At 32.7% G+C, this 6,523-nt stretch overlaps 1 long non-coding RNA gene across 1 annotated transcript; it reads right to left on the bottom strand.

Annotated features, from left to right (window-relative positions):
- Positions 1 to 210: 210 nt before the first annotated feature.
- Positions 211 to 4,765, bottom strand: LOC139503930 (uncharacterized). The gene is made up of 3 exons (XR_011659225.1): positions 4,233 to 4,765; positions 2,009 to 2,207; positions 211 to 600 (listed from the first exon to the last, which is right to left on the bottom strand). It is a non-coding gene; the product is annotated as an uncharacterized lncRNA (long non-coding RNA).
- Between the last annotated feature and the right edge of the window lie 1,758 nt (positions 4,766 to 6,523).

The raw sequence follows: 6,523 nt of genomic DNA, 5'->3' as shown, positions 1-6,523 counted from the left end.
TGGGACAAATTAAAATCCTATGGGATTCTAATTGTAAATATATAGATATAAATAAACAGTAATGTGTATGTTACAATGTATTCTATTTGGTAGTAAATTATTATAAGATGAATCTTTTTAATTGAATATCTTTTTTTCTTGGGAAATGTTAATTTAGCATATTGTTCTTTAACTGTTCAAAACTAAACTTTTAAACAACAAAGCAGATAATGTAAGTATCAATATATGTTTATTCATGAATTATAGAATACTTTCTTGAAACACAATTATTTGCCATTTGAAATCAATAAAAACTCTATTGTTAGGCTTAACATACTAGTAGCTATTTAAGTAAATCTATTTTTTTCACAATATCCCTCAACACAAAACATTAATAGTTTCTTATCATCCAGCATTGTTTGATGGTATAGTCCACTTTTTGGACATTCAGCACAGAACTTTGATATTATTGTGGTTTCAATATTTTTTTGAATTTATAAGAACTTCAAATCATTGACTGAGTGATGAAAATAATAACTGATCCAACTTTTTTCTTTGAATTTATTCTGGTCTTGTTTCTATGTTTTCTCCATTTATTTTAGGTGGTGAATTTCAATCCTTCTGAAAAAGAACCAATAAAATCTAAAGTAATGGATTATACAAAATTGTTTTCATACATGTAGCAATAATATGATTTTCAATAAAAATAGCTATGCGGTATGGATTTTACTGATTGTTAAAGGTTGTCCAGTGTCATCAGTTGCTAACGGCCTACATCCTTTGGTCTCTGATGGAGGGTTGTCAAATTAGCAATATACCACATCTTCCTATTCTAATACCATATAACAATCAATTAATTTATTCTTCTTTATAAAATTTGGGTATTTTCCCAAGTTATATACATAATATATATATATACTGTAAATTCGGAATTAATGCAAGTTTTTTTTTATTGCGAAAAATGCAACGGAGTTGTAAACGCAATAATTTAAACTCGTATTATGAAATATTTTATATGGATTAAACAGGATTTTTCAAAATCGTAAAATTTAAAATCGCATTTAAGTCTAAAATGACAGAATCGCAATAATAAATGCACGCAATAATTTATGAATTTTACAGTATAAAGATCAATGTTAAAAGTTAAAACTTTAGACAACTATAATAACATTCCATTATTCACAAGAATTTGCAATATATTATACAAAATGCAGACAACAGGAACAATATTTCTTTAAGCTTTTGAAGTTCAGACAGATTTCAATTTGTGTTTTATTTCAATGAAAAAATACCATGAACATATTGGAAATTATAACATTGATACAAACAAAATATGTATGTTTTATCCTTTTTTTTTGTGTTGTTGGCTTGCTGTCTCATTTTAATATACATTTTAACATACATCAATAATCTTCTTCTTTATTAAAAGTAAAAATGGGATATTTTTGATTTTGATATCCCAACACATTATAGTTCTATCACATAACTTATTACCAAGTTCAAAAACACCAATGTGTTTGATATTAATTTTAAGACATGTATAAATGTTCCAGACCATATCAGTATTCGGATCTTACTTTTATGGTCCAGAACTTACAGTCCCACCATATGTGTACAGTCAGACCATTTAAGTATACTTGTACTGTCTGGTACCAGCTCAACCAAACCTGTGTTTTTATTTTAACTGCAATTAAACTTTTTGTATTAATCTATTAAAGATTTCAGTTATGTTGATCTGTACTGTACATTTGTTTGTAATAAACTTGACCAACTTCTTAAAATTGGGCAGACTGTATGCGTACAGTCCAAATACTTGTTTGTTCTGGAACATAAACATGATTAACAAGCATTTGGCAGGATGTCATGCTAAAATCCCAATAATATTAGTACTAAATTTTGAGTATATACATGTAAATCCACAAGTTACTTACTGAAATTCATGGTGAACACTCACCAAAAACTTACAATTTAGAGGAAAGACTGGAAAGATGAATGCACTAACACTATCAAAACAGAGCATAAAACTTACCGAAAAACAAGATGTTTTACATTTATCCAGGAGCAGGATAATTGAAAAGTTGTTTTTTTCTTTCTTTGCTGTCCATCATATAACCTTTGAATTCATTCATGCAAAATATGAAAATCTGCAAAGGTAAGACCTAGAACCTCAACTTATCCACATTTTGAATTTTGAACTGCATACTTGTCCTTTTCATCTTGCTGACAACCTAAACATAAAAAAATGATAAAAACATAATTCTAGATTGAATTTGTGTTTTTATTTTTGTTGGTACATGTACAAACAATTTTCCCAACTTTAAAACGAAAACATCATCACCAAAGAGGAGGTCATACTAACCTCCGAAATATTTAAACAAACCGAAATTATTACTTGATTAAGATCTTGTCGTAAATTAATGGCATAGATACTCTTATTTTTGAAAACTTGATGTCTATTGCATACTTATATTCCTTTTTACGAGAGTATGCATATTAAGATGGACTCCATGGACTTTAATGTAAGCATGATTAATTTTACAGTCACTGACAGTTTTTCAGCTCTATGTGTACATTTTGAGAGAATCTTGCAATACTGTATATTCTGATATTCAGAACTTATTGTGAGGTTTTTATTAATACAACTGAAAGCTGTATCTCGTTTTCATTTCTGATACATATTTATGAGCTGAAGACCAGTGCCGAATTTTTCTCACTGCATTGAAGACCCATAGGTGACCTTCGGCCGTTGTCTGCTCTTTGATTGGGTTGTTGTCTCTTTGTCAAATTCCCAGTTTCCACTTCCCATTTTATATCATGTATGCTGATTTTTCTTAAATTACAATATTCAATCATGCAATTTTGTCTATTATTGAAAATACGATAAGCAAAAATAAATGCACAAAAAATTTAACATTGTTATATATATGTAAAAGACTTTTTTTTAAATTCAAAACAGTTGCCTACACTGTTAATTTCCTTGTTTGATTTCATATTTTTAAAGCCTTTATAGCTAGCTAGATGGTATGCCGGGGCGGATCCAGCCATTTTAAAAAGGGGGGTTCCCAACCCAAGACAAAGGGGATGATCCTATATTCATTTGATTTGTTTTATTGTCTCATACAAGAATATATATGGTTTGACGGTGGGGATCAGGAATCCTGAAATTTGTTCACCTAACCACTGGATGACAGGGGATCTCAACCATTTAAAAGTTTCTCAAACATGTGGGGGTGGGGGTGAACCCCATGGACTCTCCCTATATTTCCTTTGATTTGTTTTATTGTTCTATACAAGAATATATAAATATGGTTTAGGGGTGGGGATCTTGACCGTTTACAAGTTTTCAAACTAGAGGGGGTGGGACTTCACTTTTATTTTATTTCATTATTAATTTTATTGTCCCCGACAAGAATATATATGGTTGAGGGGTGGGGATCTGGATCGTTCACAAGATAATAGCACATTCTCAAATTGAACAGAGTGGGGTAACCCCCAAAGACCTCCTTTTAATTTCATTTGATTTGTTTTATCGTCCCATTCAAGAATATATATGGTTTAGGGATGGGGATCTGGACCGTTTACAAGATAATAGCATATTCTCAAATTGAAAGGGGTGGGGATTACCTCCCATGGACTCACCCTCCCTTCTTTCTTCCCCCCGAAATACCTTTTAATAAGCCCCAATGCACAGATAGTTCACAGTATTTTCCCTTGATTTACACTAAAGAATATACACTATACAGGTGTAATTTTTTTTTTAAAAGATAATACAACTGAAGACCACCATGACCACAGTGGTGGATCCAGAATTTTTCATAAGTGGGGCCCACCGACTGCCTAAGAGGGGCCTGCTCCTGCCATGACTCAGTGATTCCATATATAATCAACCAATTCTTTTCCCAAACAGGGGGCCCTGAACTCCTGATTCCCCCTTTTTTTTCCTCATTTCAATCACCCTGATATAAATTTAGTTTTATCACTTACAATAGGAATGGTTTGAATTCCCCAATAATGCTTATATACCATTAATATCAACATATTTCATTTTTGATAAATGAAGGGCAAAAGTTTTCTATGGGTAGAAATGGATAGTGGGAAGCTTTCAGATTCACACCATGCCGGTGGCTGTGTTCAAAGTGCTGGGTTTTTATGACCCTCGTTGTTTGCGGACTAACTATTTAGGCCAGTGGTGGATAATAGTGTGCGTGCATTAATCTTCTATAGCTTCTTAATCAATATATTCAAATACTGACGGCAAGTGTTGTAATGATGTATCAATGTCTTTTTGAAATCACCGTGCTATTTACATGTGGGATCGAGAATGCAGGGGAAGGAAACTTGTCAATTATGTTTATTTCTAAGCCAAAATAAAATGAGCCGCCGTAAAATTAACCTTGGGTAATAACAGTGCATGTAAGGCTCGTCTCGGAGGGGTGTCTTTTTTTCTGTCTTCTTTTTATGCCCCACCTACGATAGCAAAGGGGCATTATGTTTTCTGGTCTGTGCCTCCGTTCGTTCGTCCGTTCGTTCGTCCTGTTTCAGGTTAAAGTTTTTGGTCGAGGTAGTTTTTGATGAAGTTGAAGTCCAATCAACCTGAAACTTAGTATATATGTTCCTTATGGTATGATCTTTCTAATTTTAATGTCAAATTAGAGTTCTTACCACATTTTCACGGTCCACTGAACATAGAAAATGATAGTGCGAGTGGGGCATCCGTGTACTGGGGACACATTCTTGTTTTAGTTATATTTTTAATAACTTACACTTTTTTCCATTATTCTCTTTCTTTCACTATTCTTTATTTCTTTTTTTTCTTTGTCCTTTGTTCTCTATTCTGTTAATTCACACCCATACCCTCTTATGTGTATGTGGACTTACTGTAGTTTATTTTTTAGTTCTGGCAGAGATATTAGATACAATATATATGTCTCTGGTTCTGGTATTATGCGATAAGTCAATTTCTTTTTCATGCAGTGTCATGAAATATAATGGTTTTATGCATATCAGCCAAGATTGTGCGCAACATTTTAATAAACAATTCAACACGTTTCATATATGTGAATTTTATTAAAATCGATGAAGAACATGAATTTGGCAGCTAGTGCCCCTTAAACAGGTAAAGTTCAATTAACAAATTCTGATCTACTGGCATTCAACACCAAATTACTTACTTGCTGTATATTGATAAATGTGATTGTATATTGTCAATACCTCAACATCGAGAATACGTCATGTGAGGTGTTGGTCGCTACGTTTGATACGGGGTCAAAGGTTGCGGCTTCGAGACAGAGAAAAACGTCCAGCTAGGTAAAAAGTGTAGAATTTTGTTTTTGAAAATTTGAGTTGTAAATTTTCCTAAAAAGTACTTAATTCCGTTCATCAAATTGTAAATTTTCCTAAAAAAGTACTTATTTCCGTTCATCTATAATGGGTATAAACTAAACTGAACAAGAAAAGTATTAGTAAACAGACAGAAAGTCCGACGTTGAATTAATTATTTTACAATTGATTGTTTAAATATATGAGAGAATGTTTTAGGCGAATTTTCTTTAATTACAGATAAATGTATTTTAGGTTCAGGAAATGATTTATTCTTCGGGTACGTCTAAACAACCGCTCAGGACCTCCTGAGTGCACTCAGGACATACAAAGTGCACTCAGGACCCATTACCGTAATCATATCTGCACACATGATGGATGTTTATATTCGTTATACGCTTCTTATTTTAGAGTTAAATTTTGGTAATAGTTGAAATCGCAGGGGCGGATCCAGCCATTTTAAAAAGGGGGGTCCTAACCCAGGGCAAAAAAAGGGGGGGTTCAACTACATGTCCCCATTCAAATGCATTGATCGGCCTAAAAAAAGGGGGGTTCCAACCCCCCCCCCCCCCCCCCGGAACCCCCCTCCCCCCTCTGGATCCGCGCCTGAATCGAACTTAGATAGATATGTTAATTCTTATAAAATAATGAGGGCACGTGTCACTGATTACACAACTACTGAGCCATAAATTATCCAATCAACAAAATTGATTGGATTATCTTTATTGTTTTTTAGGAATTGTATTGTTTAGTTCAGTTTTACCTTTAACATGAATTTGCATATAGAAAAAATAAAACATATATCTCATTCGATGTGCTTTTTCAGTTTATTTTTCATGATGACGGGTAAATTAATTTGTTGTGTTTTGCAGTTCACGAATAAAGAAAATTATTTTATAGTTGCGTTTTTTTCTGTAACAAGTTCGATTTTTGTTTTTCAGTGTGATTCTTTTCTCTATCTCTCTCTCTAAATCAAGTTTTTAAACAAACACAATGTTGACTGAATATCAAATTTTATTACATTTGTATATCTTTATTCTCAACAAACCATTATACAAGAGAAGACAATTATGTACAATATTCAGTTTAACCTTAACGGAAATCTGTGCACGAAGACTTAGTCGTGGTTTGAACGGATTTCGTGTCAATAAACTGTCTTCGAAATAGTCTTTCTTTGTTAATGTTTGTGTCATTTTGGTCTTTTGTGGATAGTTGTCTCATTAGC

This window comes from Mytilus edulis, chromosome 14, assembly GCF_963676685.1.
Source record: "Mytilus edulis chromosome 14, xbMytEdul2.2, whole genome shotgun sequence".
Classification (NCBI taxonomy): Eukaryota; Metazoa; Mollusca; class Bivalvia; order Mytilida; family Mytilidae; genus Mytilus; species Mytilus edulis.
Note: the sequence above shows the minus strand (reverse complement) of the source record. Positions and strands in the feature narration are given on the sequence as shown.